At 42.7% G+C, this 16,132-nt stretch overlaps 1 protein-coding gene across 13 annotated transcripts in view; it reads left to right on the forward strand.

Moving 5' to 3' along the window:
• The window catches only part of RERE (arginine-glutamic acid dipeptide repeats), a 402,629-nt gene that overhangs the window by 97,885 nt on the left and 288,612 nt on the right, over nucleotides 1-16,132 (forward strand). Inside the window, exon 1 of one of the 13 annotated variants that reach the window (XM_073316840.2) lies at nucleotides 3,753-3,835. The exons of the other annotated variants lie outside the window; for them this stretch is intronic. The gene's annotated coding sequence lies outside the window, so the exon portion shown is untranslated. Of the gene's footprint in view, nucleotides 1-3,752; nucleotides 3,836-16,132 lie in introns of those variants that run through there. 13 annotated transcript variants of the gene reach the window in all.

Genomic DNA, 16,132 nt, shown 5'->3' on the forward strand with positions numbered 1-16,132 from the left:
ACTCAGCAGACAGCTGCTCTGCTTCCACCCTAGCGTCCGCTTTTCCCCCCTTGCCTCACAGATGATATGCAGGACACAACATGGTTATAACCCTTAGGATATTTTTTTCACTGAGATCCAATCTAGTAAGTAAACAGCACCAGTGTTCTTCAGTATATCAAAAGCACATTCAACAGTCATTTTGCACCTGCTGAGCTGGTAGTTGAATCCCTCCTTTTTGCTTCTGAGGTGGCCGATGTACGGCTTCGTGAGCCAGGGGAGCAGAGAATAGGCTGGGTCCCACAGAGTCAGTACTGGCGTTTCAATATTGTTAGTGGTCATCCACTCATCGGGGAAGAATGTCCCTGTTTGCAGCTTCCTGAACAGTCCCACGTTCTTAAAGATGTGAGACTCGTGGATGTTCCCTGACCAGCCCACATTGATGTTGGTGAAGTGTCCCTGGTAATCCACCAGTGCTTGCATAACCATAGGAAAGTAGCCTTTTCTGTCGATGTACTCTGTGTGACAAGGTGCACTTGTGCCAAAATGACCTTGATAAATTGGAGAGTTGATCTGAAATCAGTATGAAGTTGAATAAAGACAAGTGCAAAGTACTTCACTTAGGAAGGAAAAATCAACTGTATAACTACAAAATGGAGAATAATTGGCTAGGTGGTAGTTGCTCCTGAAAAGGATCGGGGGGTTATAGTGGATCACATATTGACTGAAGTCTTGAGGAAGGAAGACTGAGTGGGGAGCTGATAAGTCTTCAAATATGTTAAGGTCTGTTACAAAGAGAACACTGGTCAATTGTTCATGTCCACAGAAGGCATGTAAAGAAGTAATGGGTTTAATCTGCAGCAAGGGAGATTTAGATTAGATATTAGGAAGAATGTTCCAGAGGTAGTTAAACCTGAAATAGGCTTCCAAGGGAGGTTGCAGGGTTCCCATCATTGAAAGTTTTTAAAAACAGTTTAGACAAACACCTGTCAGGGATGGTCTAGGTTTAATTGGTCCGGCTACTGTGTAGGGACTTAGTGACATCTCAAGATCCCTTCCAGCCCTATATTACTGTGATTCTATAGGCATGTTGTCTGTTGCCTCACTGCAGTTTGGGAATCCTTTTGCTGCAGATCCATCCATTATTTCCTGAACGTTGCCAAGGCTCACAGTCCTGTGTAGCACAAGATTAATGGCCCTAATGCTGTCATGACAATGGCTGCCAGTGTGGATTTTCCAACTCCAAAGTGGTTTCCTGCTTACCAGTAGCAATATAGCATTGCAGATTTCCAGTGTGTGATCGCCACTTGCTTCTCCACAGTCAAAACAACTCTCATACTGGTGTCCCTATGCCGGAGAGCTGCGGTGAGCTTGGCACATACATCTAGGAATGTGGCCATCCAAAAGATCTGCATGCACTGCTCGTTGTCCCAGACCTGCATCACCATGTGGTCCTACCGGTCAACGCCTGTTTCTTGAGCCCAGAAGTGGTGCTTGACGCATCTGTAGCTGTTCCGTGAATGTCGCCAACAGTCTTGAATTATTTTGATGTTCCTCAGCAAACTGTCCTTGAAGAAATAACCATGTCCCCCGTTGTTACAGTATTTCCTGCGGGTCTGCGAATACAGGAGAATCATGCATCCTATGTTTGTAATATTTATGAGAATAATGCAGAGCTCTGTGGACTCTATGCTTCTGTGAGAGAGAGACTCAAAATTGCCACGTGGGTTTGTGGGATTTTTTTAAAAAAGGCACAAAATTATGGGATATGGATGACATTATGGGATGGAGAAATTACATGCTGGGAATTTGACTCTTAGCTCCCAGAGATCCCTGGATCAGTCATTTCTATCCCACAATGCATTGCAAGTGTTTCCCAAAAGGCACTGCATTAGATGGTGGCGTGCAGCACACTGGGATACCTTTCAGGGGGTTGGACTAGATGACCTCCTGAGGTCCCTTCCAACCCTGATATTCTGTGATACCTATGGTGTGCCGCACTTTACATGCTCTCAAACGCTGCTGGTGAGTACATGCAGCACCAGTGCAAGGAACCATGCGTGCATGTGCCCAAATGATGCACAGACTTTGGGAGCCGTACGCCAACGTAACTTGCATGAACCACCACTGGTAATGTAGACATGGCCTTGAATGTGTTTTACTGAATGACTATATTTTCAGAGGTATATCATCTCTTAACCAGCGACTTAAACTGCTTCTGGTAAAAGTGTTGCCAGTGGTGTTTCTGCACAAAGCTGTTTTTTTCCTCCTTGTCCTGGAAATTTCACACCTATATTATGCAAATTGTCTAGCAACTGCCAGACAAGTGACTGAGATGCAAGGTAGGGAAATGCATTCTGGAGAACCGCTGGGTGAGAAATTATGTTGCATGCCATAGAGTAGGGGTAGTCAATTATTTTTTGTCAAGGTCTATATTTCTTGGTCAAGGTATAGCCAAGGTCCAGACTCCAGAGAAACATTTTTCACACTGCAATAACAATAATAATGATAACCAAAAAGATTTCCTGGTCCGTTCAAAAGCATCTGATGGTCTGGATTTGGCCCACTATTGACTACCCTTGCTATAGAGAAGTCCAGCACACTGGTGTTCATGCTTAACATAGAAACAGGTAAAAAGCACAAGCTCATTTAGCCATTTAATGTGCTCTTGATAAAGTACCTAGGGGGGTGTCTGTGTTAGGATTTTTTTCCAAAAATTTCCCACTATTTCTCACTCCACTTGTTGCAGTGGTGGAATTGCTAGTGAAAACGGCTCCAACCATCTTCCTGCACTTCAAGCTCTGGATTGCCTAACTTCATTCAGAGCAGGTTTATACCAAATGAGCCCTCTGTTTACACAGGTTTCAGAGGAACAGCCGTGTTAGTCTGTATTCGCAAAAAGAAAAGGAGTACTTGTGGCACCTTAGAGACTAACCAATTTATTTGAGCATGAGCTTTCGTGAGCTACAGCTCACTTCATCAGATGTTCTGATGAAGTGAGCTGTAGCTCACGAAAGCTCATGCTCAAATAAATTGGTTAGTCTCTAAGGTGCCACAAGTACTCCTTTTCTTTCTGTTTACACAGGCACTCCCCTGTTGGTGTCACCGGTGGAGCTGCAGTGGTTGGAAAATTTTAGAGAAATGGCAGTGGTTGATTAAGGCCTCTTTTGTGGTTCCTTGCATAGTTTTTCAGGGTGAAATAAACTGTTCAGCCAACTTCCTGGCAAAATGCTGCACTATTTGGTAAAATAAATACAGAAAAGTGGGGACACAATACTTCATAGTAGTATTTTCTGCCAGGGAAAACTACAGAATAAAGGAACTAGACTACTTAAAAAAAAATAAAAGCAATGATGGAATCATAAATATTTTAGTCTAATGAAATTTGTAGTTTCATAACACATTCCTGTTAACCCAGGGAGAGGGGTTTAGTGGTAGATCAAACTTCAGACTTTGAAACACTCTGGAATTGCTCAAATACCAAATTCACTTAGCCCTTTCTCTTTCTGAAGTAGTATTCCATATGGATTACTGTGTGTGTGTATAGACATCTGAAAAGCTGAGATCCTTTGTTCTGGGCAGATATTCAAATACATTTCTATTGCACTTTCTGTTAGAATAGATGTGCCTGCTACTCATAGCAAATTCTGCTCTCCCATCCTTACACATGCATCCTGTTGTGCAGAGTGCTTTGCAGCTAGTTTGTCACCACCTCCTACAGCAGTGACGGTTTCAGTGGCACTGTGTTTTATGTTGCATGCAGATTTTGCTGATATTTGTAACAGACTTTTCAGTTTCCTCCTTGGTGAGTGGCAACATTGAGACAGTCTGTGCAGAACGTGGTGTCATACTGAAGGTAAACAAACAAGCTTTTTTGCTCATTGTTCACATATGATGACCATGTATGTGTTAGGATACTACTTAAGACAGTTTTGGGCACAATGGATTTGACTCAGCCTATCTGATTTGATCTTTTGTCCGTGTTCTTAATTGTTTGTTGGGATGGGCATTGCTGAGGTGTGTGTTTTCTGTGGGTAAATTTTGTTTTACAATATTGAGACTAAGTATGCATCTATACTGCAAAAAACCAAACCAAAACCCTGGGGCAGTGAGTCTGAGTTTGGGTCATCTGACACGGGCTTGTGCTGTGGGGCTGAAAATAGCAGTGTAGATCTTGCTTGGGTTGGAGTTCTGAAACCCAGCTCTGGAGGTAGGTCTCGGAGCCCAAGCAGAAACATCTACACTTATATTTTTAGTCCTGTTGTGCAAGCCCGAGTTAGTGGACATGAGCTCTGAGGTTTGCTGTGCCCCAGGAAGTTCTTTGCAATGAGAATGAGAGCATTTTTAGATATGTTCCCTTATGGACTTCACTACCAGTCATGATCCTGAATGCTGTATTTATGCTGGTATGCAAAGCTGTGTTGAGACAATATTTTCTGCTTCTAACTGTTCCTAATTACTGTTAATTTTACTATGTTTTATTATACAAGATAACATCCTTACCGAGAGAGTCAACACTATATAAATATGGAATGCTTTTAATCAGTGCTGCAAAGGGCATGAAACTAGGAAATAAGGGACACTGAATAGTGGTCTACCTGCTCTGATACGTCTGTAGATTCTTGTCAATGGTCTTGTGAAAGGTTTTGTTAATAAGGTCTGGAGCAGGAGGAAGTGGGGTCTTTTGGCAAAGACTTAAGAATGGGAGAGGGGAGTATGCATTACTCCAGGTCTGCCATAGACTGACATCTTGGGCAAATCAAATCTGTTTTGTTAAGGATTTCTAAAATGCACCCCAGCTTTACTTTCTATTCCATATAAGTTCTTATACCTCACTCTTCACCCTACTGTATATTGTACTTTAGGTGCGTGTACAATAAACTAGTTACAAATAACACGACATAGGATCTAGGCACATCCATTGTGCTGTAGTTTTCAATAAGCTGTGCACAATACTTTTCTGCCTCACAGGGGTGTGGAGTCTTGATAAGTGGATGCTTGCAAAACTTTTTTCAATCCTTGGATATTAGGTTATATAGAAATGGAGTATACTGTTGTGTAGGTTGGCTGCAGGAAGAATTTACGTTTGAACCATGAATATTGGGCTCCTGATAATTTGCCCTTTTTTTTTTTTTTTTTTGCAAAAAGAAACCTTGTATAAATTTGCCATTTGAATCACACTTTTATATTGCGTCATAGCGGAAACTGATTATGTACCTTAAAAGCAAAGATCAAAGGTTCTGCTTTTGATAGTAAGGTTTTGTTACGTTAAATGCAAATATTTATGGTACCATATTTTGTAAACTCAATAAAAGGCAGTGAGAAATATTACTGTTGTTCGGCATTACGATATTATGAAGAATATGCAGGCCCAGTTTGCTGTAGGCAGCCTACAGTATAAGGGGAGGAGCAAGTCTCCATTTCACACATGAATAAGCAGACTTAATCTCATGATTACAACAGTGCTACTGTACTGAGGAAGAGAGGGCTTTGTAGCAGAAAAAATTCTGTCGTCTACTCGGTCATTAACCAAAATAGGCCACTACTCAGAGAAAATGAGACCAACGTCTAAAATTAAAGAGCGCTTCTCTGGGCATAAATCTCATTAGGGTTGATCTGTGTGCGAATGTATTTAAATCAGTGGACAACAAGAAGAAAATCTTTTTTTAGATCTATTGCTTATCTAAAAGCAATTTTAGATCAATGTTTTTCTCACATAAGATAGAATTTGGGAGCTGACATATCTTTTTCTTTTTCTTCTTAATATTCTGGATTTTTATTGAAGATTTGGTTAAAAAAAATGATCTAGTTAAAATCTTGTAGATGTTTCTCTTCATCCCCCAGAACCTGCTTTTTTTCAGACAGGATCTCTTATTTTAATTATAGCACTGCTTGAGTGGAAAACATTGTTCAGTGAATGGATCACAGAGGCCTACCTCTGCAGCTCTTCCTCACTTTGAGTAATCTTGATGCCAGTAGTCCATTTACTTTAATGGGACTGTTTCTGTGACTGGGGTTGCAGAAATGGGCTCTGTCTTTCAGATGTTTGCAGCTTGCGCTGGGGTTTTCCAAAATAACTCAATCTAATTTTAGTTTGCATGATTTATTTGAATTTTTTTTTAAGGTATAGCTTTCTGGTATAGTGGGGAGGCGTAGTGGGGGCTGAAAATGTTCAGCTACTCAGATTTGCTCTCTGCATGCAAGTACTTCCAGCTAACACCCTTGCATCATAACCATCTTGGTTTTATCGCACGTTTTAACATGCAGCTGAAGTCCTATTTACTGGGGAAAATGGGGAATGGGACACGGACACACACACCCTAAATATAGTGTGAATGATTAAGTTAGACAAATATTTGTAGCTTTGCCACAGCGTTAGGTGTGCCAAAGTCCAATATTTGCTGTAGAAATTAGATAAGCCAAACCAAAGAACCAACTGTCTAGCCTTTTTAAAGGAGTAGGAGGGAGGAGTATTAGTTGTGGTTTCCTTTATGATAGTTACTGTCCCTGTGCTAGTAAATAGACTTAAATAGACTAGTAAATAGACTTAAATAGACTTTGTGGCTATTAAGTAAAAATCATCTCTGATTGCTATAAATAATTTTGCGGACAAACATTGATCTGTGATGTCCTAATGACTTAGTTGATAGCATGTAAAATCCTTCCAAGATTTGGTAGTACATGTATAAATGATATCCTGCCATTAAAATAAACACACTATATACCTTTTACTTTATTTATTTCTTCCACCTTTATTTTTAGCAGCTTTATGTAACTGGAATATGAAACGTTTTAAATGGGGTTAATTCTAAAAGATTTACATGACTCTGACTTTGAGGAAATATTCTCTCATTTTCTCTGGTAGCAAAGGTAGCCCATCTACTTGTTAGTTGCAGCTATGTAACACAGGTTTGCCATCTGTTCTTTTATTTGGTTGCTGCTTTCTCCACTGGCCTGAGTGGATGAGACAGTGGAAACTTTTATATTTTGTCTATATCAATACTCTACAAAATGTTTGACCAAAAATGTGCGTATAAAACTATAAACTTTCCATCGTACTTGGTGATTGAGCACTAGAAGGTGGTTTCACAGTCCTGAGAGGCAAGGATTTGGGGCCTGTCTCTGGCCTGATCTTGGGGTGTGGACTTTACACCACCATTCTAAATTCTCCATCCTAGTCTCATTTCCATGCAACAGTTGCATTGCAGGATCCACACTTGCAGTTCAGGAGGCCCCTTATCCTCCACAACCAATGCTGGTGTAACTGGCTGTTTGCAAGGGAATGATGTATTCCTGGCCGATGTACCCCAGTTTCCCTGTGTTCCTGATGAATCGTTCTTTGACAGCCTTATAAAGAGGAAAGTTATGACATTTGAAGTGGCGATGCTCTTTCTTGGCTTCAAAGGACATTAAATCCCCTTGATAATTGTCCTTGTAACAACCACCAGCCCTTTGTAGATCACTCGGTACTATTCTCCCATGAATGATGTTTCAAAGGGAGGGGAACAGTGTGCATTGTATAAAGAGTTTAAAAGGCTTTTTGTTTTTTTTAATATTGTTCTGGGATTTAAATTGTTTTTATTAACCTGACCTAAACAGTTTTAATCATTCACATAAATCTGAAGGATTATGTAAAAAGGAAGTGATATTTGGCTTCACTTCATAGTCCTTAGATCACCACATATTTCTGTATGATGATTATAGAGACCGTCAAAGCACCTTTTAAATCAGAATGTGGGTAGAAGCAGCATGGTCTAGTGAACTGGGGCTGGGAGCCCAGAGTTCCTGTATTCTAATCCCAGCTCTGCCACTTGCTTTGTGGCTTTGAACAAATCATTTACCTAGTCTGTACCCTGGCTTCTCCATGTGCAAAATGGGGATAATACTTTACATACCTTACAAGATGTTAAGGCTTACGTCAGTGCTTTAGAGATGTTAAAGCACTAAAAATGCAAACTCTTGGATTAATAACCATATGTTTGGAGAAACCAAACCTACTTGTCAGTGTCAAATAGGAAGCTTTTTCGTGTGCAAGTGTGTGGGCTTAATCATTGCTTTATATGGAAATTAAGTTTTTGCATAACAAAGTTTCTAGCAATTATGGTTGTGAAGATGACCTTCCTTATATAAACCAGTACAGTGTGGTCTTCATGAGCCTGCAGACCACTTCAGTGCCTCTGCAGTTTCTCAAAGCTTTGCCAAATAGTAGCAGCCTGAAATTAACAAGTCTAGACAGTTTCCTCATTCCTATTAAGAAACCCTGTGGGGAACAGATCAACATTCAAGGGCCATATTGATTTAAAGCTGCTGTTGCTTGACAGGTGCTGGAATTGAGAGACTGAGTGAAACTTAGGCATAGGAAGGGGAGAGTACAGTAATGGAGAACTTTTCCCTTCTCCATCCCTGCTTCACTTCCACAGTTGCAGCCTCCAGGATATTCTGGAAAAGAGGTAGGATAGTGAAGAGCCTTCCATTTCACTGCAGCCAGGAGGCCTCTGGAACAGGGAAAAGTGACAGAAAACTCCTGGCTTCTAGCAGCTTAGAGAGGATAGGAGCTTCCAGACAGAATCTAGGGACAGCATTGTTGTGAAAATCCTAATAACCTCCCCAGCAATTGGAGACTGGGCTTCTCATCCAGTACCATCCCTGGACCTTGCTGCTTGGAGTCCCCCACTCTCATCTTCCATAGGTTTCAGAATAACAGCCGTGTTAGTCTGTATTCTCAAAAAGAAAAGGAAAGCTTATGCTCAAATAAATTGGTTAGTCTCTAAGGTGCCACAAGTACTCTTTCTCATCTTCCATATCTACCTCTGTGGCTAATTGACATCTGGTAAATTGTGCAAACCCTGATTATGTTGCTTTTGTCACAGTGCTTACAATTGATCCCAGTTGCATCTGTGCGTGTCTGTGGCTCTGCATGTGGCATTCTGTCTGGTGCAAAGTGTAGAGAGAAACTAACAAGATATAGAACAAGGAAATGTCTTCTCCTCCCTTTATACTCCTCCTGTAAGCAGTCTTTGATAATAGCCACAAGTGGCAGATAAAACTGGCTGAATTCTTGGAGAATATTTGAAGATATTTCAGACATCCTTGAGGAATAAATGATTGCAAACGTGCTTGTAAAAGCTTAGACTCTGCAAAAATACAGAACAGTCTCATTGTGTGTAATAAATACAGAGATAATTTATCAGTTTTATGGAAATTGAGATTTTGTTTGTCAAATAAACCACCTCTTCTCCCCCCTCATTTCAGTCTCCTAACATGAGAATTGCATTGAAAAGAGATGGACTTAGGATCTTATCCAAACTGTCATTGCACGTAGCCCATCTGTCAAACAGACCCTCGACCTGGATTTCAGAGTGATGGCATAATATCCCAAGTCAGAGCAGATCAGTGTGAAGGTGGAATTTGCAATGGGAGAATGCTGATGTATAGAATAATACAGTTTGTGATTGAAAAAACTCTGGCAGATATGTGCATATTTGTTAAAAGTCATAGTTCAGAAAAATGAGATCTACTCCCTTTTTCTCAGGTCAAATTGGGTAAATTTTAGAAATAATGGAAGAAATAAGGACGTTGTGTTGAGAGAACCTCAATCTTTCCTCCCTGAGTGAAGATTCTGTTTTGTGTAGGAGAGTTGCTGATGGAGTCAGAGTTCCTGTATTCCCTTCTTACAGACCAGCATCTACCCAAAGCCATTTGGGGGATGATTAGCAGGGAGTAGTTTGAAGTGAGCAAACATGGCTTTAATTGTACGCACTCAGAGAGAGCTCACATAAGCCATGGATAACTCTGTCCTAGGCAGTTATTGAAGATTTCTACAAGTGCGAGTGTTTTGTAGGCTCAAAATGCCAGCAAGGGAAGACCACTGGTATGGAAGGCATTTTGTTCTTGGGGAGACACATTGAAACAAAAAGGGGAGTTCTGTTGCCCAATTGCTTTAAATGATATGTTTTATCCAGAGAGAAGGTAGGTGAGGTATGATCTTTTATTGAACCTGCTTCTGCTGGCGAGAGAGATGGTTTAGGGCTCTATTGCATGACAGAGTGGCAAGACTCTTCTTATGTGGGAGACTTATAAGAGATGTTCTTCCACCTCATTTGGCAAATTTGCTGTCAGGAGCAGTCTTAGGGTGGTCCCATTGGCATCCTTACATACATAAGTGACACCCCCACAGCCACAATGTCACTAACAGCACTACTTATTGGGCCTAATCATGAGTAAGGGGGAGTTGAGTTGTATTGGGCACTACACCTCTCATAGACTACAAACTGAAAGCTGACCATATTAACTACTGTATGACGCCTTGTGTTCTTGCTCTGTGGGACAGGCCAAGCTGATGATGTGCTAGGAGATGTCCTTGAACTGCTGATTGACATGGCTGTTAGTTTATTTGTTTGTTTTTTAAATAGTTTGATCAATAGCTCAGTATTTTAAATTGTTCATACATTTCTCCACATTTTGAGTCTTCCTGGGTGTTCTATAATTCCAAAAAGAATGGTTCTGTTGTAGAATATATTGTAATATATTGATGAGTAGTGTAGGTATATTATAGAAATAATGTGTTAACTAATTTTCTCCTTCCAGCATTTACAGTATATTTAAATATTATGTTTATACAAATTAGTACAGAATCATTACTAATTGATTTCTAATTTACTTCTAATTTACTGTTGCTAAACCATTACCCACACAGTACTTACTACTGGCCCATATTCACCTTCAGAACAGCATTTAAGATAGAAAATCTATTGATGGATTCTCTGTTAATCAGAGCCTCACTTCAATAACAAGTGTTTCTTAAAAATAAAATCAGTCTTCCACGTGAAGTGTAATTTTTTTTCCCAGCTGACCATCTCAGGGGAACTGAGGAGTAAATCTTGTTTCACATTGGAATGGAACGTATACGTACTTGCTTTTAAAAAAAAACACTTAAAGATAGCAGGTAGCCTTGTATTCCGTCTTCCCATCTATGTCCACAGGGATGTGCCCTATTGGCGATGCAGTCCCTTACTCAATAGCAATGATTTCAGGAAAAACTTAAGATCAAAGCAGTGAAACGGGTGGGATTGTATCTTGTCTTTTTATCCAGCTCTGCATGCTGGGCGAGCCAGATCATTATTTACAATCCTGGTTTTTGTAACAGTATTTTTTTATCTACAAATTCTAGAATTCCATGATGTTGCACCATTTCAGAGTCTGTTGTGGTTTTTTTAATTAGATTGCTTAAACTGCCTAACCCTGGGATGTGAGGTCTTCTCTGCAGTCCTGTGGCTGGCAGAGTCTCTTACCCCCAGGTATTGAGCTATTGCTTATTAGGATGCTAAAGTCTTCAGCTTTGATCAACAGCTTGGGATGCACTGATCCGTCTGATGTCTTAAGAGTGAGACACAGGTGTAGCAATCATATTAAAGGCAACTTCAGCACTGCATACAGCCTATCTTGCCAGCCTGTGCACTGAAATATACTCTCCAGCCACAGGATTCCAGTGCCTTTCTTTGGCACTTCAATTTCATTTCTTCAGACTAAAACTGTTTTTTAACAACTTCAGCATTTCAATCATGTTCGTTCCCTCTGACCCTGGGTTTTCTGCCTATCTACTCTACAAGATTACATTCCATAAGCCTTCTATCTGGAAGTCACACATGAACTGGTTCTTTCCCCTGATCAGGAGGGTCCTGTGCGAGCATACCTACTCTCTGCTACTCTTACTCAGCTGATCTATTTCCTGGCTTTTAAGAGGGCCAGATGATCTTCAAGTGATCACCTAATGCTTAGCATCACAAGCCTCAGCTGATAAATGATAGATGGGGCTAAGGCTAGCCACACTGTGATAGACAAGGACTGCAGCTCCAGCCTGGTTTCAAACCTCCAAACTCCTTAGGCCTGGTCTACACTCAGAAATTAGGTTGACCTAGCTATGTTGCTCAGGAGTATGAAAAATTTCACACCCTGAGTGTCTTGGTTAGGTCAACCTAACTCCAAGTGTAGATGTGGCTAGACGAATGGAAAAATTCTATTGAGCTAGCTACTGCTTCTCGAAGAGATGGATTTAATTACATTGATGGAAAAATCCCTTCCGTTGATGTAGGAAATGTCTACAGCGATAAAGTTGTACTGCTGTAGTGTCTATATGGTCTTAGTTGATTCTTTTCTAGTTTGGAGAGTCACAGGCGGATGCTTATCTCTTCAGGAAAACAAATAGATTTCATTAAACATGTGGGTCTATGCTACGAGTTTGTCGGATTTAGCAGTGTAAAATCGAATTAACCCTGCACCCGTCCACACAATGAAGCCATTTTTTCGACATAAACGGCTCTTAAAAACGATTTATGTACTCCTCCCCAACGAGGGGATTAGTGCTGAAATCGACATCGCCGTTTCGAATTAGGGTTAGGGTGGACGCAATTCGAAGGTATTGGCCTCCGGGAGCTATCCAACAGTGCACCATTGTGACCGCTCTGGACAGCACTTTCAACTCAGATGCACTAGCCAGGTACAGAGGAAAAGCACTGGGAACGCTTGAATTTCATTTCCTGTTTGGCCAGCGTGGCGAGCTCATCAGCAGAGGTGACCACGCAGAGCTCATCAGCACAGGTGACCATGCAATCCCAGAATTGCAAAAGAGCTCCAGCGTGGACCGAACGGGAGGTACTGGATCTGATCGCTGTATGGGGAGAGGAATCCGTGCTATCAGAACTACCTTCCAAAAGACAAAATGCCAAAACATTTCAAAAAATCTCCGAGGCCATGAGGGACAGAGGCTACAGCAGGGACGCAACACAGTGCCACGTGAAACTTAAGGAGCTCAGACAAGCGTACCAGAAAACCAAAGAATCAGACGGATGCTCCGGGACAGAGCCCCAGATATGCCACTTCTACGCTGAGCTGCATGCAATTCTAGTAGGGGGCCGCCACCACTACCCCACCCCTGTCCGTGGACTCTGATGATGGGGTACTCTCCGCCATGCCTGAGGATTTTGCGGATGGGGAAGATGAGGAGGAGGAGGAGGACGAGCTTGAGGAGAACACACAGCACACCGTTCTCCCCGACAGCCAGGATCTTTTTATTACCCTGACTGAAATACCCTCCCAACCCAACGAAGCCGGTGAAGGGGCCTCTGGTGAGTGTACCTTTTAAAATATAATATATGTTATAAAAGCAAGCGGTTTTTTAATGATTAAGTAGCCCTAAGGACTTGGGATGCATTTGTTGCCAGTACAGCTACTGGAAAAGTCTGTTAATGTGTCTGGGGAGGGAGCGGAAATCCTCCAGGGACATCTCCATGAAGCTCTCCTGGAGGTACTCTAAAAGCCTTTGCAGAAGGTTTCTGGGGAGAGCAGCCTTATTCCATCCTCCATGGTAGTACACTTTACCACGCCATGCTACTAGCAAGTAATCTGGTATCATTGCATGACACAGCCTGGCAGCGTATGGTCCCGGTGTTTGCTGGCATTCAAGAAACATCCGTTCTTTATCTCTGTGTTATACTCAGGAGAGTGATATTGTTTATGGTAACCTGGTTGAAATAGGGGAATTTAATTAAGGGGACATTCAGAAGTGGCCGTTCCTACTGGGCTGTTTGCCTGTGGCTGAAAAGAAATCCTCCTCACAGTTAGCCACGCAGAGGGGAGGGGGAGCATTGAGCTGCTGGCGTTTGGCTAGCAGGGATCTTCCCTGATACCAGCCACGCGGTGGGGTGAGGGGTAAAGCAATCATCCCAGAGAATTGGATGGGGGGGGCTAGTTTGGTTTCTGCTGCTGCACGTTAACAGGAAAACCACACAACTAAATGGTCAACTCAACGTGCTTTTCTTGGTATGGGAGAGGAGGGTGCTGTTGTTATGAAGGTTGCAGAAGCCGAAAGACTATGGCTTCCATGGCTGTCTGCAAGCCGCATTCTGTTGCCCGGCACTGCTTGTGTGATCTCTAACACCAAAGCCGCAGGCACTCAATATAAGATGCAAAATGCGACCTTGTACCAAAATCACTTGTGCTATGTAATGTGAATAGTGTTGTTCATTGTGAAAGAGTATAGCCATTGTTCTGTAAAATGTATCTTTTTAAATACTTCACTCCCTTTTTTTTCTCCAGCAGCTGCAAATGTTTTAAGCCTCCCTCCTCCGTCCCAAAGGCTATCTCAGATAAGGTGGCAAAAAAAAATGCACGCGCGATGAAATGTTCTCTGAGCTCATGCAGTCGTCTGGCACTGACAGAGCTCAACAGAATGTGTGTAGGGACACAATAGCAGAGTACAGGAAAGTGGCTGATGAACGTGAGGAGAGGTGGCGACAGGAAGATCAGAGGAGGCATGAGGCAACGCTGGGGCTACTGCAGGATCAAACGGACATGATCTGGCGTCTGGTGGAGGTTCATGAACGGCAGCAGGATCACAGACTGCTGCTGCAGCCTCTGTTTAACCGTCCTCCCTCCTCCCCAAGTTCCATAGCCTCCTCATCCAGACTCCCAAGAACGCAGGGGGAGGCTCTGGGCACCCAACCACTCCACCCCAGTGGACAGCCCAAGCAACAGAAGGCTGTCATTCAAGAAGTTTTAAAGTGGCCTTTTCTTTCCCTCCTCCCACACCCCACCTGGGCTACCTTGTGAGTTATTTCCTTATTTTTATAATCAGTTAATAAAGAATAGATATTTTTTAAATGATAGTGACTTTATTTCCTTTGCAAGCAAGCTGTGATCGAAGGGGGGAGGGCGGGTGGCTTACAGGGAATTTAGAGGCAACCAAGGGAGCAGGTTTTCATCAAGGAGAAACAAACAGAAGTGTCACATAGTACCCTAGCCAGTCATGAAACTGGTTTTCAAAGCTTCTCTGATGTGCAGCGCTTCCTGCTATGCTTTTCTAACCGCCGTGGTGTCTGGCTACATGTATTCAGCGGCCACGCGATTTGCCTCAACCTCCCACCCCACCATAAACATCTCCCCCTTACTCTCACAGAGATTGTGGAGCACACAGCAAGCAGCAATAACAATGGGAATACTGGTTTTGCTGAGGTCTGAGCGAGTCAGTAAACTGCGCCAGCAACCCTTTAAACATCCAAATGCACACTCTACCACCATTCTGCGATTGCTCAGCCTATAGTTGAACAGCTCCTTACTCCTGTCCAGGGTGCCTGTGTACGGCTTCATGAGCCAGGGCATTAAGGGGTAGGGTGGGTCCCCAAGGATAACTATAGGCATTTCAACATCCCCAACAGTTATTTTCTGGTCTGGGAAGTAAGTTCCTTCTTGCAGCTGTTCAAGCAGACCAGAGTTCCTGAAGATGTGAGCGTCATGTACCTTTCCAGGCCAGCCCACGTTGATGTCGGTGAAACGTGCCTTGTGATCCACCAGTGCTTGCAGCATCATTGAAAAGTACCCCTTGCGGTTTATGTACTGGCTGCCAAGGTGATCCAGTCCCAAGACAGGGATATGCGTTCTATCTATCTCCCCACCACAGTTAGGGAATCCCATTGTAGCAAATCCATTCACTGTGACCTGCACATTTCCCAGAGTCATTACTCTTGATAGCAGCAGCTCAGTGATTGCGTTGGCTACTTGGATCACAGCAGCCCCAACAGTAGATTTGCCCACTCCAAACTGATTCCCGACTGACCGGTAGCTGTCTGGCATTGCAAGCTTCCCCAGGGCTATTGCCACTCGCTTGTAAACTGTGAGGGCTGCTCTCATCTTGGTATTCTTGCACTTCAGGGCAGTGGAAAGCAAGTCACAAAGTTCCATGAAAGTGTACTTATGCATGCAAAAGTTTTGGAGCCACTGGGAATCATCCCTAACCTGCAACACTATGCGGTCCCACCACTCTGCTTGTTTCCTGTGCCCACAATCGGCATTCCACGGCATGAGCCTGCCCCAGTAACACCATGATCTCCAAATTGCTGGAGACGGCAGTTTTAGAGAAATCTGTGTTCATGTCCTCATCACCGCACTGCCGTCTCCTCCTTGCCTGTTTTTTTCAGGTACTGGTTCTGCATAAACTGGATGATAATACACGAGGTGTTTACAATGGTCATAAGTGCTGCGGTGAGCTGAACGGGCTCCATGCTTGCCATGCTATGGCATCTGCTCAGGCAATCCAGGGAAAAGGGCGCAAAATGTCTGCTGTTGCTTTCATGGAGGGAGGGAGGGTTGACTGATGACA

The sequence above is a fragment of the Lepidochelys kempii genome, chromosome 18 (genome assembly GCF_965140285.1).
Source record: "Lepidochelys kempii isolate rLepKem1 chromosome 18, rLepKem1.hap1, whole genome shotgun sequence".
NCBI classification, from domain to species: domain Eukaryota; kingdom Metazoa; phylum Chordata; order Testudines; family Cheloniidae; genus Lepidochelys; species Lepidochelys kempii.